This window comes from Cervus elaphus, chromosome X (genome assembly GCF_910594005.1).
Source record: "Cervus elaphus chromosome X, mCerEla1.1, whole genome shotgun sequence".
Classification (NCBI taxonomy): domain Eukaryota; kingdom Metazoa; phylum Chordata; class Mammalia; order Artiodactyla; family Cervidae; genus Cervus; species Cervus elaphus.
In genome coordinates, this window is record NC_057848.1 from 175,984,132 (window position 1) to 176,010,877 (window position 26,746).

The 26,746-nt window shown below is 43.0% G+C and overlaps 2 long non-coding RNA genes across 2 annotated transcripts; one reads left to right on the top strand and one right to left on the bottom strand.

Annotated features, from left to right (window-relative positions):
* Positions 1–2,420: 2,420 nt before the first annotated feature.
* LOC122690155 lies at positions 2,421–14,232 on the bottom strand. The gene is made up of 3 exons (XR_006339991.1): positions 14,101–14,232; positions 2,618–3,184; positions 2,421–2,525 (listed from the first exon to the last, which is right to left on the bottom strand). It is a non-coding gene; the product is annotated as an uncharacterized LOC122690155 (long non-coding RNA).
* Positions 14,233–14,453: 221 nt separating this feature from the next.
* On the top strand, positions 14,454–25,412 carry LOC122690157. The gene is made up of 4 exons (XR_006339993.1): positions 14,454–14,583; positions 22,272–22,347; positions 25,189–25,284; positions 25,372–25,412. It is a non-coding gene; the product is annotated as an uncharacterized LOC122690157 (long non-coding RNA).
* The last annotated feature ends 1,334 nt before the right edge of the window (positions 25,413–26,746 follow it).

Sequence of the window (26,746 nt, forward strand, 5' to 3'; positions counted from 1 at the left end):
AGGAGACTTCCAGGTAGAAAGAGAGACACTCGAGGAAACTCATGTGATGATGGAGGCAGAGATGGGAGTGAGGAAGTGACAAGTCAAGGAATGTCAGAGGCTGCTGGGTGGCAGGGGCAGAGGGATTCCTTGGATATTCCGAGAAAGGACACAGCCCTAGGGACACCCAGGTTTCAGACTTCAGCTCCAGGACCATGAGAGAATAGATGCCTGTGGTTGATAGCTACACTGTTTGTGATAGATTGTTTCAGCAGCCACAGGAATCCAACACAGTGGTTTTTATTTTTATTTTTTTTAATGCTTACCTCTTTTTAAAAAATAAATTTTGGCTCTGCCCTGAGACACAGGGGATCTAGTTCCCCGACCAGGAGTAGAACCCAGAACGTGAGCCCCTGCCCACACTCACATCCATTGAGTCAGTGATGCCATCCAACCGTCTCATCCTCTGTCGTCCCCTTCTCCTTCTTTCATCTCTGGGTTTCATGGTCGAACCTCTGCCTTGCATCTCCCTTCCCTGATTTCGTGTCTGGCTAGCTGTTTTGTTTTTTTTTTTTTTTCTTTTCCCGTATCTGTTTTTTTTTTCCCCCTGCACTGGCAAGACAGACAGTGGGAGGCATCCCTTGGATCCGGGCTACAGAGCTCTGTGGGTTCTATTTAAAGTTTGATGTGCACCATTTTTAAAATCTTTCTTGAATGTGACAATACTACTTCTGTTTTACATTTTGGGTTTCTGGCCACGAGCTGTGAGGGATCTTAACTCCCTGACCAGGGGTCCAACCCACACCCTTCGCATTGGAAGGTGAAGTCTTAATCACTGGACCACCAGGGAAGGCCCAAGATGTGTGGGCTTTAGTCCTCCGTGGGCACACTGTCAAGAATCTCATTCATCCCCAACAACTTTTCTCTGTGCTTGGTTGTTGTGGAAATGCCATAGATCATCCGAGGAGACACGTCCTAATGGATAAAAGTCAAGGTTTCCGTGGACTTTTGAAACTGATGCATAGGCCGATATTTGCCATGACGTTACTGAATGTACATATTTTTCTGATTCACTGTGTCTATCTGTAAAAATTTAATGTTGCATATGCAAACATCCTTAATATCTTTCCACCGTGGCTCAATACCCATTCACGGATACGCTGTAACATCATTTTCATGTCTTTGCTACACCTGCGATGTCTCACTTAGCTTCTTCCCTTTAAATTTCAGAAGAGATTTCTAATAATTTATTATAGCACTGCACAAATTAGGACAGATTGTCTTCCCACGCAGCCTCTGAGGCTGTCTCCTGGGGACACTTGCCACCAAGCCCAGTGACACCACCTTCAATGATAAAGATGTTGAGCTTGATTTTAGATTATAACGTTCTCCCAATAAGCTGCATTTATGAAGAATTTTTTTTTTTTTTTTGTCATTTTCTCTAGCCTGATGAGACCAGAATCATATTCCGAGTCAATAGAGCTAAGAGAGAGATATAGACCTTTTCATAAAGTCTTTATTTGGTCCATATTTCAAATAAGCTGGCACACTGTCTTCCCAATTCATGCAAACCTGTGTAAGTTTCCAGACATTTTATGTCAAACCCAGAAGCTAATCTCATTGGCAAATCATGTTGAAAATACGGAAGCAATGGCAATAAAAAAAAAAATCAGTAAGATACAAAAAAATGGACTAATAATTAAAAATAGCGAATGGAGATAGCATCAATGTAACCGGAAATAAAAGCTTTCTAAATATTATTGTTTATTCTTTAGTAAAGATTTTTGTAAAGTTTTTTTTTTTATGTGAACCATTTTAAAAGTCTTTATTGCGTGTGTTACAATATCGCCTCTATTTTATGTCTTGGGGTTTTTGGCCACAAGACAAGTGGAATCTTAGCTCCCCGCAGAGATCAAACCTGTACCTCTTGCATTGAAAGGAGAAGTCTTCAACCCCTGGACTGCCAGGGAAGTCTCCATGTTGTTGTTTGCAAGGGATTTTATTTATTCATTCATTTCTGGCTGTGCTGGGTCTTTGTTGGTGTCTGCGGGCTTTTTCTAGCTGTAGCAAACCAGGGCTACTCTTGAATAGTGGCCTGTGGGCGTCTCATTGGGGGGCTTCTCTTGTTGGGGACAGTGAATTCTAGGGCGAGCGGGCTTCAGTACTTGTGTCGAGGGGGCTCAATTGCTCCTTGGCATGTGTGTTCCTGCTGGACCAGAGATGGAACCCGTGTGCCCTGCCCTGGAGCATGAAGTCTCAACCACAGGACTGCCAGGAAAGCCCCATTCTTGTTTCAGTTCAGTTCAGTTCAGCCGCTCAGTCATGTCCGACTCTTTGCGACCCTGTGGACCGCAGCACACCAGGCCTCCCTGTCCATCACCAACTCCCGGAGCTTACTCAAACTCATGATGTCCATCCTTGTTTAGATGTGATGTTTTTCAGGTCTCCACTGAGAGGCCTCTCCAGGTTAGAAGCTCGATGGTCCCATTGATGATAAGGGAGAACCTACAAAAGGCTGATGCTCACTTTGAGGGAATTCGGTTTGTCTGGAACAAGAGAGTAGGAAGCTACAGTCACGCTTATGCACAGAGGGGAAATGGGAGGGTCAAAGTAAGGGGAACACAGCGATGGGAATTACCTCTGAAAACGCAGCTCATTGATGTCTCCGTGAGCTCTCCTTGGGCATGAGGTTTCACCAGCGGCTGGCTTTGTGACTCCATCACTCTCTGCTGGAGCACCCTCCAGAAGCCAGTCATACCTGGTCCAACCCTCCTGTAGCCAGAGGCTGCCGTCGCAAACCCCTCTGGAGAATTAAAGCCATCGTCCACATAGCTTGGGTTTTCACAGCCGCTCAAAACCCTTCATACCCAACCCCCCTCCAGCACAGTCTCCGAGGTTAACAGGGTCATGTCTCCGTTCTTTGGAATATTCTCCAAAATGATCTGTTTTTATTTCATTTCAAAATGATGGATCTAGTGGCCATAAATACGGTTATTGTGGAGGAAAAAGCTTTATGATGAAACAGAAGGAAGTCTCACTAATTTTAATGGATGTGTAAGAATGGAGGACTGGGGAACGTCAGCGGTGGTCTAGTCGCTTTGACCCCACACTCCCAATGCAGGCGTCCTGGGCTCAATCCTTAGGCAGGGAATTATATCCTGCATGCCTACATCCTAAGACCTGGTGCAGCCAAATAAATGAGTATCTAAAAAAAATACAAAGGATCATCGTTAAATTCAGAGGCTACTTCAAACTGATTCTCCATGAATATTTATTGAATGAAGGTCTGACATTTGTTAACTCTTAATATATATATGTGTATATATACATAGGCACATATGTATATATGTATGTTATTTATAGAAATTCTGGTTTAAATAATAAACTATTTTTTCTATATGTATGCATGTGCATGTACATGTAGATATGTTACATAAATTTTACTTTTAAATAGCATGATAATTAATAATAAATTAATTATTAATTAATATTATTACTATAAATAAGTACTGATATAATTAATTACTATAGGTAATTATTTACTAATATGATTGATTATAAATAAAATAATTTAAGATAATTAATAATGAAATAATAATAATAGGATGCTTGCGCTTTTTTTCCCATTTATTTTTATTAGTTGGAGGCTAACTACTTTACAATATTGTAGTGGTTTTTGCCATACATTGACATAAATCAGCCATGGATTTACATGTGTTCCCTATCCTGAATAATAGGATAATAAAAACAATAATTTTGATTTAAATAAATAAGTCCCTATTATAAGGATTTCCCTGGTGACTCAGATGGTAAAGAACCTACCTGCCAACTCAGGAGACATGGATTCAATCCCCGGGTTGGGAAGATCGACTAACCAAGAACATGTATATGTGTGTATATATGTTCTATATATGAACTCTGATTTAAATAATACACCATGCCTACATATATGTATATGTGTACCTGTGTGTTATTTAGATATAATTCTTTGATTAAATAATGTAATGTCCCTTTTACATGTGTATTGAATATACATATATATTCAATATATATAAATTTGGGTTTAAATAGTACATTATCCTAACATATAAAAATATAGTATTATATATAGATATATAGTTGTACAAAGCATATAGTATTCTGTCCTTCTCCAGGGAATCTTCCCAACCCAGGAATCTGCATTGTCAGGCAGATTTTTTTTACCAGTGAGCTACCTGGGAAGCCCCTTAAAGGCAGTTACTCCCATTCAAAATCCACTTGAAAGATTCTCAGATAATTGTAACTACATTAATTGCAATATGGGCTTCCCTGGTGGCTCAGTTGGTGAAGAATCTGCCTGCAATGCAGAAGACCTGGGTTCGATCCCTGGGTGGGGAAGATCCCCCTGGAGGAGGAAATGGCAACCCACTCCAGCATTCCTGCCTGGAGAATCCCATGCACAGAGGAGCCTGGTGGGCTACAGTCCATGCGGTCACAAAGAGTCAGACACAACTGAGCAATTAAGAAAAAAAATTGCAGTATCCTTGAACATTGGAAAATTGTCCCTGAAGTGTTTGAAAATGACTTTGATGTCTCCTAGTTTGGCTGACATCTAAAGACTTTGTTGCAAGCAAGGTCAGCTTGTCCATCAAGACCAGCAGGACAGCTGACTGCTTCCATGCTTGAGTTTGGGGGGAAACGGTTACTATTGAGAAAGAGGAGAAGCTTCCTGGCGGTCCAGTGGCTGAGACTCTGTGCTGCCAATGCAGGGGACCTGAATTCAATCCCTGGTCAGGGAACTAAATCCCACCCGCCACAGCTAAGACCCCGTGCAGCAGAATTAATAAATGTAAAACATTTTTAAAAAGAAAGAGGGCATGCTTATGTACACAGCCTTAAAATAAGAGATCGGCATTCCAAATTGACCATGAAAAAATGAAACAGAAGCCCTGAATTGCCTGGATTTGTCACTCTTTGCCAGGTGTTGGTGAACCATGGCCGTCAACCAAGTCGAGCCTGACATCTAATTTATAAAATAACCGTTATTGGAAAATAACCCCGATTCGCTTCTGTGGCTTCATGAGACCTAAAGGAGCAGAACTGGGTCCTTCCAACAGAACCTGTAGGTCTGCGAAGCCTAAAATAATTATTATTTTGACCTTTTAAAAAACGGTTTTCTCACCCTGTCCTAGCTTCAAGCAGGGTGTGTGTCTATATTAAAAACGATGTGCTTGTTACATTAGCTGTCTTAGTGGAGCCTACCATGGTTATTGTTTGACAGTATTTGTGCATCACACCATCATGGTGTATGCCTTAAACTTACAGGGAGATACACACACACATATCATTTATTTCTCAATAAGACAGAAAAAAAAAAAAAGAAACGTGCTGAGAGAACCCGCAGTAGCTGCATTGAGACTAAACACTGATTTTTACATGCACTTACTTTTTTCTTTAGAAGAAAATTTTAAAAAGCACAAGGATCATAATAATGACAGTAATAGCAATAATGTTTCTTTAGTCTCAGACAACATTGTGGTTTTGCGTCTGGCATCAAAGAGAAATGACATTCTATCACTGGGACCTTAAAGTTTTTCTTCTGGTATTTTATAAGGAAAGAACATACTCTGGGGACTTCCTGGCGGTCCAGTGGTGAAGACTTTGTCTTCCACTGCAGGGGGTGTGGGTTCGATCCCAGGTCAGGGAACTAAGATCCCACATGCCTCCAGGTCAAAAAAAAAACAAAGTTTAAATCAAAAGCAGTATTGTAACTATTTCAAGAAAGAATTTTAAAATGGTCTACATAAAAAAAAATCTTTTTTAAAAAAGAACATATTTCGTCTAAACATTCTGTACTTGAAATCAGATACAAAACCCTTAGATTTATGACCAAAGAAAGCAAAATTCCCATAAGTTCACTTAATTTTGGAAATAATCCAATCTGTATATATAATTCTTGCCGTGTACATTGAAATGCATGGAGATGCTTTTAAAGGATGTTTTTAAGGGTTGAATTTGCACCTGGTTATGAAATATGTGGAATTTCATGTATGGAACTCATTCTTTGAAACTAGTGTCTCTAAATATGTGCAAGTTTATAACTTGTAACTAGCCCTGGCTGGTGGTTAGCATAGGGTACAGCTCAGACATAGGATATTTTCATCACTGAAGAGACAGTTCCACTATAAAGTATGCTTCTAAAATGTAGAAGGAGAGCAGATTTCCAAAAGTTTCTAAAAGGCAAATCACTCATAATTTGCAATATTGTGACATCTTTTCTAAAGGGAATATACTTTATAATGCATTTTTCAAACTCCGCTCTCTAGCGATGCTTTAAGAATTACGACCATTTATAAAACACATGTGAGCACAATTGAAATCGCAATGAGATTTCCTTTATCCGAGAGAGGATACATTTGATTTTTCTTTCCCCTCCACAATCAGTTTGGAAATATGCATCTTCCGTATCTAGAGAGTTCATCTGAATCCAGAAAAAAAAAAAAAGGTTCAAAAGATGACCTTCTTGTGCACGCTAACTTAAATGTGCTGGCATTACTGAAAGGTTGTTGTTGACCCACGAAAAGACACCGGGATTCCCGGCCTCCGGAGGAGAAGAATTCAATCCGGGGCCAGAGACGAGGCTTGATTGCTCAGAGCTTCTGTGTAATAAAGTTTTATTAAAGTATAAAGGCGATAGAGAAAGCTTCTGACATAGGCATCAGAAGGGGGCCGAAAGAGTACCCCCTTGCTAATCTTCAGCGGGATGATATAGAGTCACTAGCAGTCTGTTAATGAAAGAAAGGAATGTCTTAAAACTCAGAATGGCACCAGGCCCTTCATCCATAAGATGTATTTTGGGATAATTTTGGCACCAGAGGATTCATCCCGGGCCATAAAACGATTGACTTGAATCTTGTAGAAGGGCAGATTACCATACAAATAGTTCTGTTTACATAGATTAGGGAAACAATGAGTATAACATACTGGTTTGTCAAGTAGGTTCTGAGTCATTAGGCGGAACCTACTTGAAGACAGAGCCTGGGGTAAATGCATAGTACATTAGCATAGCTTAAGACAAACATTTCCATAAGAAAAATGAATTGGTTAACTCAAGGTTTGAGAATAGTTAACTTCAGGTGAAACCAGGTGTCATTATGGCAACACAGTATTTTTTAAGAGAAACCTCCTTTTAAATTTGTATAGAGAAGGAAAAAAAATCACTAGTTTGTTTCCTCCCGCTGCTTAAGAGAGATAAAAATGTCTGACACTTGCAGCCTATTTCCTCCATTTGGAGACCCCTGGCCTTCCTGCCTATTACCCTCTCATTATCATATCTTATGTTTTATTATTTCTGTGTCTGTCAGCTCAATGCAGAGTGAAAAATGCTGGCTATCTTTCTTTCTCCCCCTTAAACTCAATAAAATCTTATTAAGTGGACCCTTGAAGGCATTCATTAAATCTCTATGAGGCAGACCGCTAGGACTGTCGATACTCTGGTTATTGGTTTCTAGGGTCTAACTTCATATTTCAGAACTAACTTAATTTGTGTGCTCCCTGGACTGGGTTTTCAAGGGACAGTATCACTTTTCACACACACAGAAGTGGAAACAACTATCAGAAATCAATGGCCATTTTCATGCATCTCAAATAAGTGTTTGTCTTCTAAAAATCAACAAACCGCCTCAGGAGCAAAGACTCGGTATAGACTCAGTAGACTCATGGGCGTCTTCCTGGAGGGTCATCAGCGTTACTTGAAATGGAATGAAAATTCTGTTCTGTAGAACTTTCTTCACTGCCTACTCATTTATTTTTCCTAGAAACATAGTCTTCACTTATTCATCTGGTCAAGTCTTTTAGATGGGCTTTAACTACCTTTCCATTATGCAAAAATCTGTCTCCTTGGGAATAAGGAAAGAGACAAAAATTAGGGGGAAAAAAAGCAATGATTAAAAAATGTTCTGAGAAATGAAACTTCCCTGGTAGTCCAGTGGTTAAGACTCCACACTTCCACTGCAAAGGTTCAGTCCCTAGTCAGGGAACTAAGATCTCACAAGCTGTGTGGCATGGCCAATAAAGAAGTAATAAGTTAAGCTAATGGGGAAAAAAAAAAAAAACAAGAATATAAAAACAAACAAACAAACAAAACATACTCTAAGAGAGGATATCAATGTTTATCTAAGAATTGCCTTCCAGTTAAATCAGAGTTGATTATAGAAAGAATCTCTTGTTACTCCCAATACTACCAACTATTATAATATTACTTAAAATGAAGACTATTTTCAAGAAATGTTTTTAAAACATTTGTATCAAACTATGTAACTTATTCTCTTGCCTGGGAAATCCCACAGATGGAGGAGCCTGGTAGGCTGCAGTCCATGGGGTCGCTAACAGTCGGACACGACTGAGCGACTTCACTTTTACTTTTTACTTTCATGCTTTGGAGAAGGAAATGGCAACCCACTCCAGTGATCTTGCCTGGAGAATCCCATGGACAGGGGAACCTGGTGGGCTACACTCCATGGGGTTGCAAAGAGTTGGACATGACTGAGCAAAGTTATTTTATAAACTAAAATATTTTTTTAAATATACAATAAAAGATAGTTACTAAAATCGCTAAATTAAAATATAAATCTGTATCAATCCATCATGTTCTCCCTCATTCTTTCCTTCTCTTTTACATGAGTAGTCTTGAAAGATACTGTCCACGATCCATGAGACCTGCTCATGTTCCTGAGAACGTTTGCTGAAAATGATGACTTTCGAGCCACCAGAAACTGCATTTTGAAGAAACTTAGTAGAAGGAATTTGCTACACTGAAATCCAGCATCCACTCTCTCAAGGAATAAATAGAAACCAGTCATTCACCAGGTAAATTTCCTTCTATGTTTTCTTCTTGCTCACATCGGTGGTCTCCTGAGTTCTTATCTCTGAGAGACAGCACTTGGTTAATTTTTTTTTTATTTTTTACTTTAAGTCAGTACTATCTCCTTTATCTCTCTTAACATTTTGTCAGGGTCTGATGCAGCTAGCCGTCTATTTTTAGTCTGATGGTGTAAAAGCTTACTACTTTGTGTATGTGTAAATTGGGGCTTCCCCGATGGCTCAGAGGGTAAGGACTCCACTTGCAAGGCAAGAGACACAGGAGACGTGGGTTCGATCCCTGGGTCAGGAAGATCCCTTCAAGGAGGAATTGACAACCCACTCCAGTATTCTTGCCTGGAGAATCCCATGGACAGAGGAACCTGGCAGGCTATGGTCCATGGGATCTCAAAGAGTCAGACATGGCTGGGCAACTAAGCATGCATGCAAATTTGTATCCTTTGAATCCTTGGTTGTGAGTTGATAGCTGGTGTCACACAGAGTATAATTTAGCTCAGTTCAGTTCAGTTCAGTGGCTCAGTCGTGTCTGACTCTTTGCGACCCCCTGGACTGCAGCGCGCCAGGCCTCCCTGTCCATCACCAACTCCCAGAGCTTGCGCAAACTCATGTGATTGAGTCAGTGATGCCATCCAACCATCTCATAGCATATTGGCCACCTACCGACCTGGGGAGTTCATCTTTCAACGTGATATGTTTTTGCCTTTTCATACTGCTCATGGGCTTCTCAAGGAAAGAATACTGAAGTGGTTTGCCATTGCCTTCTCCAGTGGACCACTTTTTGTCAGAACTCTTCACCACGACCTGTGCATCTTGGGTGGCCCTACACGGCATGGCTCATAGTCTCCTTGAGTTAGACAAGGGTGTGGTCCATGTGATCAGTTTGGTTAGTTTTCTATGACTGTGGTTTTCATTCTGTCTGCCCTCTGAGGGATAAGGGTATATTTTAGCTCAGGATCCTAATTACTTCAATGCCATTATCTCTCTAAATTAATTAATCAAGATGGCATCTAATAAAAAGCATTTATTGATTTAGTCTCATAATTCCTAAGACTGGTTTCAGCTTAAATGTAAGGAAGCAATGCATATCTTTAGTGTAACTTTCTCCGATCATATAATGCATGAAAATGGTTAGTTCCTTCTGATAGTATATATTGTGGGTTTTGTTTTCTTGTTAAATAGACTTTTATTTTGAAACAGTATTAGACTTAACAGAATTATCATGAAGATTGTTCAGCAAGGTCTCATAGACTTCAAGCCCACTTTTTCTTATTATTACCTCTGTCTATTGGCATGACACTTTGGTCACAAGTAATGAGCCACTAACAATTGATGCATTATTATTGTGACGCTATGGACTGTAGCCCATCAGGCTCCTCTGTTCATGGGATTCTCCAGGCAAGAACACTGGAGTGGGTTGCCATTCCCTTCCCCAGGAGATCTTCCCCACCCAGAAAGGAATTTTACCTCCATGCCATGATACCAATGTTTTTTACCCCTTCCTGGAACACCACACTTAGACTGTGGGTTTACTTGGTCATCAGATCCAAGAGAAAGCTCCAAATGCCCACATGTTACACATCCATATGTGAAGAAAGTTAACCGATAAAGGCACTTGGGGTTGAGAGAATATTTGAGGAGGGTTGTGGAGATGAGCATGTCTGTCATTACAAATGTGGATGAATTTCATCCAGGGAAGCACAAACCTGGTGGCTCAGATGGTAAAGAATCTGCCTGCAATGCGGGAGACCCAGGTGTGATCCCTGGGTCGGGAAGATCCCCTGGAGGAGGGCATGGCAACCCACTCCAGTCTTCTTACTTGGAGAATTCCATGGATGGAGGAGCCTGGTGGGCTACAGTGCATGGGGTCCCAAATAGTCAGACACGACTTAGTGACTAACAGACACATTGAGAAGTACAGACCTAGCATGACCTGGGTGATGGCAAGAGTTTGAAGTAATGACAGTGATTCATGCAGGTCTCCTTTTTTTTTTTAACGTTTATTTTTGGCTGCATTGAGTCTTAGCTGACTCTCTCTGCTTCTTCCTTGTGTTATGTGGGATGTTTCGTTGCGGTACATGGATTCTCTAGTTGTGGTGGCCTTAGTTTGTCCAAGGCATGTTGGATCTTTGTTCCCTGACTGGGGATTGAACCTGCATCCCCTGCAGTGGCAGGCAGATTCTTAACCACTGGACCACCAGGAAGTCCCCATGCAGGTCTCCAAAACAGGGACCACTCTGGATAACTCCAGGCTGATGGAATATGTTATAAATTCAGAGAGCATCCACTTGGACAACGAGCTGTTGGCAGAAACGTTGAGGGAGCTGGACTGGTGAAAAACAGGAGTTTTAAGAGCTGTGATTACCAGGCTCTGTGAGGCTAGGAAAGCAGTGTGATTCCCGAGCCACATGGTCTACACGGCTCACGGTCCACACTGCTCTTCCAACCCTGTCTGGGCATGCCACAAGGCTCAAGCTCAAATCGTGGCAGATGTGTGAGACGGATCGTAGGTTTGTGAACGTGTTTCTGTAACAAGCAAGTAATCTGCAGCGGAAATGAACGTGAGAGCTGTTGACCTAGACACTGGCCCCCAGGGAGCAGACAGAGAGTTGGCACGGTGTCTCAGTGATGGACTGTGTTTTTCTGCTAGTCCATGACCCTGTTCTAATCCATCTGTTGGCGTGGGTGGCCTGGGGCCAATCTGAGGACAAGACCTGAGCCACTGGGATCTTTCTGTCCTCTGATGAGGACCGCCTCCCAGGGCGAAGACACCAGGGACCAACAGAAGAACAAGGGAGGAGGTTTGCTCTTGGAAAATGGCATCTGGGGATCCTGCTTCTGGCTCAGATAAAGAATTTCCACTGTCATCTTTCCTAATCACTTCGGGGTTTCATCTACACCTCCTCTCTCTCTCTCTCTCACAAACACACACACACACACATCCACAGACACTGTCTTATCTGTCCATTGACCAGCTTTTGCTTCCAAGGCCCATGCAATTTAAAGTTGAGAACTTGCAGCCTCAAAATAGGAAAACCCAAATTATTGTCTTTCTTTTTTTTCTTTCTTTCTCCCTTTCTCTTTTCTTCTTTCTGTCTTTCTCTTTGTCTCTCTCTTCTTTCTTTCTCTTTGCCTCCTTCTGTCCTTTCTTATCAGTGAAATGTGGAAATTGTTGTTGTTGTTGTTTAGTCGATAACTCATGTCCGACTCCTTTGGGATCCCACGGGCTATAGCCCACCAAGCTTCTCTGTCCATGGCATTTCCAAGCCAAGAATACTGGAGTGGGTTGCCATGCCCTCCTCCAGGGGATCTTCCCGACCCAGGGATCGAACCTGGGTCTCCCAATTGCAGGCAGATTCTTTACCATCTAAGCCACCAGGGAATCCCAAGAATACTGGAGTGGGTAGCCTATCCCTTCTCCAGGGGAACTTTCTGACCCAGAAATCAAACCAGGATCTCCTGCATTGCAGGTGAATTTTTACTAGTGAAACTACCTGGGAAGCCCATATTCCTCAAACTAGCACTAACTAGGTCATTTTTCAAAACCTCATAAAATCATTGAAAATTTGACATTATGCCCTTTTATTCTGCACATTTATTTAAAAGTGCATGCTAAGTCATTTCAGTCCTGTCCAACTCTTTGGGACCCTATGGACTGTAGCCCACCAGGCTCCTCCGTCCATGGGATTTCTCAGGCAAGAATAGTGGAGTGGGCTGCCATTCTCTTCACCAGGGGATGGTCCCGACCAAGGGACTGAACCTGAGTCTCCTAGATGGCAGGTGGATTCTATACCACTGAGGCGTCAAGGAAGCCCCAATATATTAACAGAAATTAGTACCTGCCTAACAAGCACATACATGCACAGAATCAGCCATGGGAATAATTTTCCACACCTGAATATTTCCTTCCAGAACAGGTGTAGCTGAAGCTCGTTTGTTGAAGCAATCAAGGAAAACACTCTGGTTGTCATTTCTCAAAAAAGATCTGTATTTCTCCGGGGAAATTTCAATACTGTTCACTGGGATCCATTTCCTCATAATTCCGTGTCTCTCTTAAGCTCAGTTTGCCTCTATAAGACACACTTGGGGATTTCAATTGTATTTTGTTTATTTTCACATCCAGTGGTTTTTGAAGATGTTTGCTCATATATGCCCATTTCAGTGATTAAAAAAATAGTTTAACCTTGTAATAGAAAATTTGAAAATAAGTTTAGCAGATACTCATGTGTATTTCTTTTTTGAATTTTTCTTTCAGTTCCCCATTTTTTAAAAAATTGAAGAGTAGTTATTTTACAACATTGTGTTAGGTTCAGCGGTACAGCAAAGTGTTTCCCTTTATATGTGTGTATGTGCGTGTTCTTTTTCAGATTGTTTTCCCTTAAAGGTTGTTACAAGATGTTGAATATCGTTCCCTGTGCTGTACAGTAGGACCTTTTTTCAGGCATCCTGTGCGTACGAATTGACATCTGCTAATCCAAAACTCCAGGCGTCCCCGATAGCTCAGTTGGTCAAGAAGCTGCCTGCAATGCAGGAGACCCTGGTTTGATTCCTGAGTGGGGAAGATCTCCTGGAGAAGGGATAGGCTATCTACTCCAGTTTTCATGGGCTTCCCTGCTGGCTCAGCTGGTAAAGAATCCACCTGCAACGCAGTCAACCCTGGTTCGATTCCTGGTTTGGGAAGACCCCCTGGAGAAGGGAAAAACTACACACTCCAGTGTTCTGGTCTGGAGAATTCCATGGACTGTATAGTCCATGGGGTCGCAAAGAGTCGGACAGGACTGAGCGACTTTCCCTTCCCTTTCAATCCCAGACTCCCACCCCATCCCTCCCCAACTCCTGGCCTTGTTGGCAAGCACAAATCTATTCTATAAGGATTTTTTTTTTTTTTAATGCTCATTTTGGCATTTCGAATGTGCCTTTCCGTCTCCTCATTGTTGCTACATCAGATTTACAGATATGGGCATTTGCACTTTTTTTGTTAACTTAATAGTTGTATCGTTTCTCTTAGGTTTTTCTTTTTTTTTTTTTTTCCTTGTTAATGTTCGTGTTTTCCTTTGGGTCTGATTGCATTTTAATGCGTATGTTACTGCTTGTCTCTTGGGGCTTCCCAAAGCAAAGAAAGAACTAGGTCATCAGATACGAATTCTCTTTTACCATGAAAATCACTGAGTCGCTTCATAACTTTGTTCTCTGCCTCCCTCCCTCCCTCTAGCTTGCTCTCTGCAGACATACAATAAGCCACACCCTTCCCGTTTGACACAATACCTGTACTTCGCCGACACATCAACACAGCGATGCTATTGGTTCCATCGCTTTGGCTTAAAAGACCCGCAGGCTCTGTAAGCAGAGTTCATTTCACAGGCAGTGTTACTGCAGTGCCGATGGGATTTTTTTTTCTTCCCCCACTGCATTTCTGTTCTGTTTTATATTCACCACCCTGGTGGAACCAGAAGAAGCCGGAATTTCCGGTGACGCGGTGTTTCAGTGACGCAGTTCGGTTTACCAGATGTCTGCCGTCGCTGCCTCTTCCGGGTACGTATTCTTGCTAGGCTCCTGGTTTCGGCAGAATTTAAACAAGAGCCTCCGTGCGAATGAGTTATTAAAGAAGCCAAGAAGACGGTCAGCGTGGCGATGTGGCTGTGTTAGTCCTCATCTCCCCGATCATCCCGCCCAGCCTTCTTCGCTCGCAGCCACGTGTCCACACGTCTGTTCTATTCATCTCCATCTCTACTCCGGCCCTGCAGTGAGGTTCGTCTGGACTGGGTGGGATTGGGAGGGCTTGAGGCTCAAGAGGGAGGGGGTTTATTGCATTGCACAGCAGTAAACCAACACAGCATTGTGAAGGAACTATTCCCTATTTGCCCGGCAAAAAGAGAGAGCAGATAGAACGGGGGGCTTCCCTGATGGCTCAGCTGATACAGAATCTGCCTGTCATGCAGGAGACCCCGGTTCGATTCCTGGGTGGGGAAGATCGCCTGGAGAAGGGATAGGCTACCCACTTCAGTATTCTTGGGCTTTCCTGGTGGCTCAGATGGGAAAGAATCCGCCTGCAATACGGGAGACCCCGGTTCGATTCCTGGGTCAGGAAGATCTCCTGGAGAAGGGATAGGCTACCCGCTCCAGTATTCTGGCTTAGAGAATTCCGTGGACAGAGGAGCCTGGCGGGCTATGGTGGTGAAGTCTCAAAGAGTCAGACACAGTGGATCAAGTAACCACACAGCACATAGCATGGGGAACAGACTCGTGGGCACAGCGGGGGAAGGAGAGAGTGGGACAAATGGAGAAAATATTAATAGTGCAACTGGTCGGCTCAGCAGCAACAACACCACCTTGTATTCTTTGGAATCCTAACTCTATCATGACAGTCAGTAAAGTCTCTCTGCCTTGCAGGACACATGGGTTCAATCCTTGGGTCGCAAAGATTCCCTAGTTGAGGAATTGGAAACTCACTCCAGTGTCCCTGCCTGGAGAATCCCATGGACAGAACAGCGTGGCGGGCTACACAGTCCATGGGATTGCAGAGTCAGACACAAGTTAGCAACTAAACAGCAACATACATCAAACATTAATAGCATCGACACATATAACACTACTGTGTGTAAAATAGCTAGTGGGATGCTGCTGAATAGACAGGGAGCTCAGCTCGGAGCTCAGTGATGACCTAGAGGGGTGGGTTTGGGGGCGAGGCTCAAGGGGGAGGAGAAATGTATATCATTATGGCTGATCTGTGTTATTGTGTGGCAGAAACCACACAACGTTGTAAAATAATTATTCTCCAATTAAGGTATGAATTAAAAACACAAAGATAACAGTAACAGAGACCACAAAAAACCGTACAACGATATTTCAATAGATCCAAAAGGAAGATTTCAGTTTCAACCCAAGCTAATTTAGGGTAACCTTCTCCCAAGGACGAGTCACCTTCTCCCAACCCCTGGTTGGGATAGATGGTTTAGGTTTACCAGAAGCCTGTGGCAAAATTTTCAGCCTTCTCGTATTGTCCGATAGTCTTTTTAAGGCTCATGCAAATATCCGTGCGGGCTGTTTTCTCAAAGCCCAAGCCACTTAACAAAGTGAGTTTTATCAAAGGATTAAGTCGTTAATAAATGAAGAGTGTTTATCCGCAGGCGGGCTTCAAAGCCCGTTTTGATTGAGATGAGCTCTCATTTCTGGGTCGCAGCTGTCCTAGCCGGTGCTGGGGGAATTCACAGCCCAGGGTTGGGCAGGACTCCAGAGCACTGTGAGAGGGGGACGTCCAGGCCGCCTGGATGGTTTCACTGCAGGTGTTCCCTCCGAGTGTGGTTTAGACAGTCTCTGAAATGAATCTGGAGAAGAAAGGAGGTCACTTCTAGACCATTCCATCTCCTTCAATTTCAGAAGCATTTGGATAAGAATGAGCTGTTCCTTCAGCACAGAGACTTTCTCTGCGCTGTTACTTAATTGTTCCGAAATTCAGGAAAAGCAGGCCAGTCCTAATGATTTGGGAGAATCCTTCAATTGAGATGTAGGTCGAGCTTGCAAACAACATCAAAAAAAGGCCTAGAGAGTAAAATAAATGTTAGCATCCCCCTGGTTTTGATGAACCGATTGGCAGGGCTGCAATGGAGACACCGTCATAGAGAACAGAGCTGTGGTCAGAGAAGGGGAAGGAGAGGGTGGGACGGATGGAGAGGAGCTTGGAAACATACTTTATTATATAAAGTTGAAAATAGCCAGTGGGAACTTGCTGTATGGCTCAGAAGCTCAGCCTGGGGCTCTGTGACAACCTAGAGGGGTGGGATGGGGTGGGAGGTGGGAGGGGACTTCAAGAGGGAGGGGACACATGTACCCCTATAGCTGATTCATGCTGATGGATGGCAGAAACCAACACGATATTGTAAACCAATCGTCCTCCATTAAAAAATAAATACACAAATAAATGGGGGCTTCACAGATGGCTCAGGGGTAAAGAATCTACCTGCCAATGCAGGAGACGCCAGACATGCGGATTCGATCCCTGAGTTGGGAAGATCTCCTGGATTTGGGAAGATCTCCTGGAGAAGGGAATGGCAGCTTGCTCCAGTATTGTTTCCTGGAGAATTCCATGGACAGAGAAAATTACACAAATGTCACCGTCCCAAAATAGAACTTACAGTGACAAAGGAATGCCAAATGGGCATTAGAGGATTATGGAAGGAGAGTGAAAGAGGTATGTGGGAATGCTTAGACATAAAAGGATATGGAGTTGTTGTTACCATGATGATGGACCAAGACCAGCCTCACCATCACCATTGGTAGTTGAGTGTCTCCTTTTAGCGGACAGAAAGCACGGTTGGCTCTCTGATTGGCTCTGGAAGGTAAATATGTGGGTAGCAAGCATACGAGTGATGCAGAGATACTAGAGCAAACATGATGCGGATATCCTTACAGCCACGGGCCATCCAAGAACAGACCGGCTCTGTGGTCCCTGAAGTCACTGTGAGCTCAGTGATGGAAACGCAGAAGATGTTTGTTCCTCCATTCTTTGAGAGTCATTAGTAGTTATTAGCGGAGAAGGCAATGGCACCCCACTCCAGTACTCTTGCCTGAAAATCCCATGGATGGAGGAGCCTGGTAGGCTGCAGTCCATGGGGTCACTAAGAGTCGGACACGACTGAGCAACTTCACTTTCACTTTTCACTTTCATGCATTGGAGAAGGAAATGGCAACCCACTCCAGTGTTCTTGCCCAGAGAATCCCAGGGACGGTGGAGTCTGGTGGGCTGCCGTCTATGGGATCGCACAGAGTCAGACACGACTGAAGCGACTTAGCAGCAGCAGCAGTAGTTATTAGAAAGTTTAATTTCGCTTACATTTTGCTCTATTTTTAAATTATCCACAAATTGAGTTTGCAGTCTCCTGACCATCTTTTTTTTAATTTAATTTCGGCTGTGATGGGTCTTCATTGCTGTTGGGGGTTTCCTCTACTTGCAGCTAGCGGGGTCTCCTCTCTAGAGGTGACGTGAGGGCATCTCTTCTTGTGGACTACGGTCTTGCGAAAGAATATGCTTAGAGGATCACATCAATGTTACCATCCCAGAAAATGGTAGTTGCAGCTCCTGGGCTTAGTTGCCATGATACATGTGGGATCTTTCTGGACCACAGACGGAACGCATGTCCCCTACATCTGCAGGCGGATTCCTGACCACTGGACCACCAAGGATGTCCATCTCCCCCACCATCTTTATTTCAACATCTGGAAGGCAAGTTTTGGCAAATAAAGTAGGCAGAAGAAAACTCTTTGACCATCTCTCCCTCTTTTTACATTTTTATTGGAGTATGGTTGCTTGACAATATTGGGTTGGTTTCTGCTGTCCTGCAGGGTGCATTAGCTGTATGTAAATGGCAACCCTCTCCAGTGTTCTTGCCTGGAAAACTCCTGTGGACAGAAGAGCCTGGTGGGCTACAGTCCATGGGGTCGCAAAGGGTTGGACACAATTTGGTGACTAAACAGCAGCAACATATATCCCCTCTTTTATGGATTTCCTTCCCATTTAGGTGATCATGGCACTGTGTTCCATGTGCTATCCAGTAGGTTCTCATTAGTTATGTATTTTATGCAGAGTGTCAGTAATGTATGTATGGGCAGGGAATTTGGGGGAGAATGGATGCATGTATATGCATGACCACCGAATCCCTTTGCTGCCCACCCAGAACTATCACAACACTGTTAATCGGCTATCCTCCAGTACAAAATGAAAAGTTCTTTCTTTAAAAAAAATAGTGTATATATGTCAATCCCCATCTTCTAATTGATCCCAAACGGCCTTGGTCCCTTGGTATGCAAATGGTTTTTCTCTCCAACTGTGTCTCTCTGCTTTGCAAATAAGTTGGTCTATACCAATTCTTTTCAGATTCCACTAATATGTGTTCATATACATATTTGTTTTCCTCTTTCTGACCTGCTTTGCTTTGTTAACCATCTCTTGATCAAAATGATGCGTAACCATTGACAACGCTATTAATACCTGGGACCGAAATACTCAATTTGGAGCTTTCTTCTTGTGTGTGTGTGTGTTGACTTCATGGATATATATATTTTTTTAATGCATATATTTTTTTAATGCGAGGACCAGAAATAATTACCTCTCAGAGTGGAAGTGTTAGTCACTCAGTCCTCTGCGAGTCTGTGATCCCAGACTAACCCGGCTCCTCTGCCCCTGAAATTCTCCAGCTAAGAATGCTAGGGTGGGTACCCATTTCGACTCCAGAAGATCTTCCTGACCCAGGGATTGAACCTGGGTGTCCTGCATTGCAGGCAGATTCTTTACCCTTTGAGCCACAGTGGAAACCCAAACTCACCAACTAGACAAGTTTTCTAGAAATGGATGAAGTCCTTGCTTTAGTTGAAAACCACACCATTGTCTAGGTATTTTATTTATTCATTATTTATTATTGCCTAAATGTTATTCTGTTTAATCATTCACCCTCGATACACTCACTTTTTTGTCTCCATTGATAGTAATAGTGCACTAGATGAGGAAAAAAAAAAAGCATCCAGAGACCAGCTTTTCAACCACACGTGCAACTTAACATCATGCTTTCCACATATATTTCTGCTTGAGTGTTGTTTTTTTTTACTTGGGTACATGGGGGAAAAAAACCGACTGATGAATTTTGAAACCGATAGTGGCAAGACCAAGTCAGCTTTATAAAGCCAAGGAATCACACTATGTGTACTAAGTCGCTTGGGTCGTGTTCGATTCTTTGCGGTCCCTTGGACTGTAGCCCGCCAGGCTCCTCTGTCCGTGGGGATTCTCCAGGCAAGAATACTGGAGTGGATTAACATGCCCTCCTCGAGGGAATCTTCCCGATCCAGGGATCAAACCCATGTCTCTTACATCCCCGGCATTGGCAGGCAGGTTCTTTATCCCTAGCGCCACCTGGGAAGCCCACAATATAGCACACCTAGTTAATAATTTCAAGTGGTTTCTCTAATACCTCAGTAGCGAGGATCTATCACATCTACAACTATTTATTTTATTTCAGAAAAATTTGAGTTGATGTTTTCCAGTGTCTCATGTGTCCTAGTCAGCCACCTGCTACACCAGCTGTTTTCAACTGACAGAGCTGAGATGAAAAGCCTGCAGAAGGCTATTAATGCATAATGTTCTCTACTTGTAAGATCAGTTCCTAAATCTTAACAGGTTTAGGTCTCACAGAAACCAGCCCATGCAAAACCCAGCTTCCCTTATGAGGCCACGTTATCATCAGAATTGGGCATTCCCTGGTAGTTCAGTTGTTGAAGAATCCGCCTGCAAGGCAGTATATCTGGGTTCAATCCCTGGGTCGGGAAGATCCCCTGGAGAAGGGATTGGTACCCCACTCCAGTATTCTTGCCAGGCAAATCCTATGGACAGAGGGGCCTGGTGGGCTACAGTCTGCGGGGCGGCAAAGAGTCCAACATGACTGAGCTAATATATATATATATACATATGGGCCAATATGGTTCCCAGGTGGAGCTAGTAGTAAAGAACCCACTTGTCAATGCAGGAGATATGAGAGATTGGAGTTCAATCCCTGGGTGGGTAAAATCCCCTGGAGGAGGACTTGATAACCCACTCCAGTATTCCTGCCTGGAGAATCCCATGGACAGAGGAGCCTGGCGGGCTACCTAGATAGGGTCACAGAGAGTCAGATGTGACTTAGGAACTAAACCATCACCACATCCTCAGAATATTCTATGGCTTCCATGGCTTAAAAACAATTCAGGAAAACAGCATGGTTCTGAGAATGTTACATTTTGTGTATAAATAAGGTGCTTTTATCACATGCTTTGGGCTTCCCTGGTGACTTAGGGGTAAGGAATCCGCCTGCAATGCGGGAGACCCAGGTTCAATCCCTGGGTCAGGAAGATCCACTGGAGGAGGGCATGGCAACCCACTGCAGTGTTCTTGCCTGGAGAATCCCACGGACAGAGGAGCCTGGTGGGCTACAGTCCACGGGGTTGCAAAGAGTAGGACGTGACTTAGTGACTGACCACACACACAATCATATGCTTTTGAGCTATTTACTATCGTGCAAGTCAATACATTTTTTTTGTTGTTGTTGTTGTTTAGGATGCTTTTGAAGTGCTGTGCTAAAGATTCGCATTCATCTTGGTAAAAGATACCCATTCATTCTGACATGACTGAATCAACTTAGTATGCATGCATGTACACATGCACCTGTGCATACCTGACCCTGGGTATATCTCAGGATAGCTGTTCTGTATTTTTCTAAAACTTTTTATTGTGCATTGATCTACAGCCAGTTAACAATGTTGTCTTAGTTTCAGGTGGACAGTGGAGGCACTCAGCCACACATGTACATGTATCCTTTCTCCCCCAAGCTCCCCTCCCATCCAGGCTGCCACGTGACAGTGAGCAGAGTTCCCTGTGCCGGACAGCAAGTCCTTCTTGGTTCTCCATGTAAAATACAGCCGTGTGTCCATGTCCATCCCAAACTCCCTGACTGTCCCTTCCTCCATCCTTCCCCCTGGGAACCATAAGGTTATTACAGAGTATTGAGCAGAGTTCCCTGGGCTGGACAGCAGGTCCTTGCTGGTTCTCCATGTTAAATCCAGCAGTGTGTCCATGTCCATCCCAGACTCCCTGACTGTCCCTTCCTCCATCCTTCCCCCTGGGAACCATAAGGTTATTACAGAGTATTGAGCAGACTTCCCTGTGCTGTCCAGCAGGTCCTTGCTGGTTCTCCATGTTAAATACAGCAGTGTGTCCATGTCCATCCCAGACTCCCTGACTATCCCTTCCCCCATCCTTCCCCCTGGTGACCATAAGGTTATTACAGAGTATTGAGCAGAGTTCCCTGGGCTGGACAGCAGGTCCTTGCTGGTTCTCCATGTTAAATACAACAGTGTGTCCATGTCCATCCCAGACTCCCTGACTGTCCCTTCCCCCATCCTTCCCCCTGGTGACCATAAGTTTATCACAGAGTATTGAGCAGGGTTCCCTGTGCTGTCCAGCAGGCCCTTGTTGGTTAAATAAGGACCGTTTAAACTCCATGTTAAATATATGAGTTTGTAGCAAACATACAATTTAAAAGCCACCCCTAACCATTGTGATCTGCAGCCCATTGCAATGACTCGTAAATTTCTTGTGAGTGAAGACAAGAAAGGGTCTTGTCTTAGATTTAAGACCCTGAGATCTAAAATCTTCAGCTGGTGGGAAGTCCCTGGGAAAAATTTCAGCATTTGTCTCTCTCCACTCATGTGGAGACCCTAAATGTACTTTCTTGCTGTCCTTGATACGTTTTGCATCGTTTTGCCTGGTACGGAGACAAAGTGGGCAGTTATTTGAAGCGCTTGAAGAAGGTGGATGAGAACGCTGAAGAAATAGGACACCGCTGGATGATTGCTTTTTTAATCACATGATCCAGACTTCCCATTTTAACGCGTGGTGTATCCATTCATGCCTTTAGGATTCACCTCGACTCTGTGGGAACACTGCGTCATTCCGTCTTGAGGGCCCGTTGTCACTTCTGACATCCTTCAAGGGTACACTCTTTATCTTTTTAAATTTATTTTCACATGTTTATTGTTTATGTTAGTGTCTCTGGAAACATAAATTTAAAAAAGAAACAAGTTGGTTGACAGAAGTGAATCAGTATAGCTGGACATAGGTCCCCTCTTTTTTTGGGTTTCCTTCCCCTTTTGATCACCACGGAACAGTGAGTTCTCTGAGCTACACAGATGAACCTATTTGCAAAGCAGAAGTAGAGACAGAGATGTAGACCACAAATGTGCAGACACCAAGGAAGAAGAGGAAGGTGGGATGGATTGATCGCACTGTTTATTCTAAGAGTTTGCTTTGTAGAGTTTTTATGCTAAAGGTCCTTGCAATATATCTGGGGTTTGGGGGAGCATTAAGTGCTCTTTTGCACAGATCCTGTGTTTCCCTGTCCAGAAGCAAGATTTTTGCTGCCTTCTTGACCATTCCTGTAACAACTTGCAACACATTTAAGGAGCTGCCTTTTAATCCTGTGCTTTAACAACAGGGAAAAATCACATCTTCCAATTCTACTTTGATATAGTGTTATGTATTCTAACATAGGTGTGTATTTGTACCCTTAATTCTGTTCTGCACATTTGTTAAAAATATATACATATCACATACACACATATATGTACAGTGTTATGTGTGTATTCTTAGTGAGAATGCTGCAGCCTGGCTTTTATCTTCAGTAATAGTGATGTTTAGCCTCCTTCCATAATGTATATATTCTTATGTTCTTCCTTGCCTTTATCTTTCTGTCCTGGAAGCAGTAAACTCTTGTGGCTTACCACTAAGGACCCTAATAATGCAATATAATATAGGTGTCTGTGTAGTATATATCTCATATACAATATAGGTATCTTATGTATCTACTGTTGTATATATGGACATGTACATGTATGTATATACTCATCTGTATATAATCATATATAAAAATACATATACTCATGCATATATAATGTTTGTGCAGTTTAGAAATGCCTTCTCAACTATATCAGTGAAAGTGAAAGTTGCTCGGTTGTGTCTGACCCTTTGTGACCTCATGGACTATACAGTCCATGGGATTCTCCAGGACAGAATACTGGGGTGAGTAGCCTTTCCCTTCTCCAGAGGATCTTCCCAACCCAGGAATCAAACCGGGGTCTCCTGCATTGCAGGGAGATTCTTTACCAACTGAAGCTATCAGGGAAGCCCAAATATATCAATTTATATTACTAATTTAGCATATCTTACTAACTTAGTAAGAGTAATAATATTGTTGTTGTTTTTTATTTGCTCAGTCGTGTCTGACTGTTTCTGACCCCGTGAACTATGGCCCACCAGGCTCCTCTGTCCATGGGGTTCTCCAGGCACGAATACTGGAGTGGGTTGCATTTCCTCCTCCAGGGGATCTTCCCGACCCAGGGATCGAACCTGCGTCTCCTGCTTGGCAGGCAGATTCTTTATCACTCAGCCATCAAGGAAGGCCAATATAACCCCCTCCAGTATTCTTGCCTGGAGAATCCCGTGAACAGAGGAGCCTGGTGGGCTACAGTCCATGGGGTTGCAAGTGTCGGACAAAACTTAGCAACTAAGGAGAGAGAGTAATATATAGAAATATATAGAGGTTTATTTATATAGAGGTAATAGGGAGAGAGATTACTTGGGGAGAGTTAGTGATATATAACATGTATTAACAACAGGGATTTAGTATTTATTGCTAAACTGCTTGGATATATTTGTAATTTTAACTTTTCATTTCAGGTCTATCACAGGGCCATGAATAGTGAATGCCACAAGTTCCTAAAGAGATATTTGTCTCCCTCCCACCCCTAGACCAGCTTATAAACCACTTGTCTTTCAAGTTTTGAGTTGACTTGATTCGTTCTGGCAGTTCCTTACCTTGTCACGTTGCATTACCTGCAAAATCAAGTCCAGACAATTTGAGGAGACGTCGCACGCTCAGCGGGGACTCATTTTTTTTTTTTTTTTTACGCAAACATTTGTCTGTGGAAGCTCTGAGGCTGCTGAGTGGCTTCTGCCTCACACGCACGAGGACGCAAAGGCAGCCCCATCATGCTAGTGGGACTGGCCTGGCGTTTCTCAATTGTTAGACCCACCATTTTTATTCCAAAGAAAGGTCCCAGTGACCTAGAATATGTTTTCTAGTTTTAACCCAGAAAAAGCATTATTCACGTGAGGGGAAGTGAGGCACGCTCTTAATCCATCATTCTGGCTTAACTGTTTGGATTTTTTTACTAATTTTTATTGGAGGATAATTGCTTTACAACGTTGTGTTACTTTCTGCCGTTCAACAAAGTGAATCAACTGTGTTAAAAGTGTTAGTTTGCTCAGTCGCGTCCGACTCTGCGACCCCATGGACTGTAAGCCCTACCAGGCTCCTCTGTCCCTGGGATTCTCCAGGCAGGAATGCTGGGGTGGGTTGCCATGTCCTCCTCCAGGGGATCTTCCCGACCCAGGGCTCAAGCCTGGGTCTCCTGCATTGCAGGCAGATTCTTTATCGTCTGAACCGTGATGGAAGCCCCATATGTATACATATAACCCCTCATTCTTGAACCTCCCTTGCACCCCTCTAGGTCATCACAGAGCCCCGAGCTGAGCTTCCTGGGCTATACCACAGCTTCCCAGTAGCTATCTATTTCACACGTGGTGGTGTGTATGTCCTGGAGAAAGAAATGGCAACCCACTCCAGTACTCTTGCCTGGAAAATTCCATGGCTGGAGGAGCCTGGTAGGCTACAGTCCATGGGGTCGCAAAGAGTCGGACACGACTGAGCAATTTCACTTTCCTTAGTGTGTATGTCAGTGATACTTTCTCAATTCATCCCACCCTCTCTTGTTTAGGTCCCAGTTGAAAAGTCTATGATTCTAAATCACTTGAAATGAGAAAAGGAAGCTACCTTCCGGCAGCCATGATTGAATGCTCAACGACGCGAACAAGTATGATTGAAATGTTTGTGTGGTCTTGGATTTCTTTCTGCAGAGTTTTACAGTTTTCTTAGTACACATCTCTCATTACCTCCTCAGGAAAGTTTATTCCGAGGTATTTTATTCTTCTTGATGGACCGGTAAGTGGGATTGTTCCCATAATTTCTCTTTCTGTTTGTTATTAGTGTGTAGAAAACGCAATAGATTTTTCTGCATATTAATTTCGTAAACTGCAACTTTACCAGATTCATTGATGGGCTTCCCTGGTGGCTCAGCTGGTAAAGAGAATCCGCCTGCGATGTGGGAGACCTGGGTTTGATCCCTGGGTTGGGAAGATCCCCTGGAGAAGGGAAAGGCTACCCACTCCGGTATTCTGGCCTGGAGAATTCCATGGACTACAGTCCATGAGGCTGCAAAGAGTCAGACATGAGTGAGCAAGTTTCACACTTAAATAATTTTATGATAGCATCCTCAGTATTTTCCATGTAGAGTATCATGTCATCTCAAACACGGGCAGTTTTACTTCTTCCTTTCAAATTTGGGTCCTTTTTATTTAAGCCACTGCTGTGTCTAGGACTTCCAAAACGATGTTGAATAAAAGTGGTGACCGTGGGCATCCTTGGCTTGTTTCTGATCTTAGAGGAAATGCTGCCACATTTTTACCCTTGAATATGATGTTAGCTGTGGGTTTGTCATATGCAACCTTTATTATGTTAGAGTATATCACCTCAATGCCTACTTTCTGGAGAGTTTTTGTCATTACTGGGCACTGAATTTTGTCAAAAGTTTTTCTGCATCTACTGAGATGGTCCTGTGTTTTTTCTTTTTTTAACTCTGTAATTTGTTGATGTGGTCTGTCACACTGATTATTGAGATCGGTTCCCTTTATGCCCACTCTCTGGAGAGTTTTTTATTGTTTTGCCATAAGTGGATGTTTTAGAACTGATGATTCTTTGACGGGATTGGTCTAGGATTCTTTGAAACCTATCGAACCAATTAGATCCCTTATTCTAAACTTGAGTCTTTATTATTCAGACCAGGTCTTCCTTAATGATGGGTAGTTGGTGTTTTCACTTTCATAGTTGGTGGTCCAGTGGCTAAGTCTCCAGGCTCCCAATGCAGGGGGCCCAAGTTTGATTCCTAGTCAGAGAACTAGTTCGATCCCCCATGCCACAACTAAGAGTTCACATGAACTTTTAATGAGCTTTTCGTTGAACCGTCTCAGCCTTGCTTTCACTGAATAAAGTATTTTGAACCTTTGTTGTGTTTCATTATGAGTTCCTTTGTAATACTTAGATGTTGACATAAAAGCAAGAAATATGATTGGAATGTTGGCTTAAGAGAGAACATGATGAAATTTTTGAACTGTTACTAGCAGAACTTTGGTCTTTCCATTTTCAAAGACTGTATAAGAAGTGTCTAAACTACTGATCTTCATTACAAGTCCTAACAAGAAGGATTCATTTGCAAATGT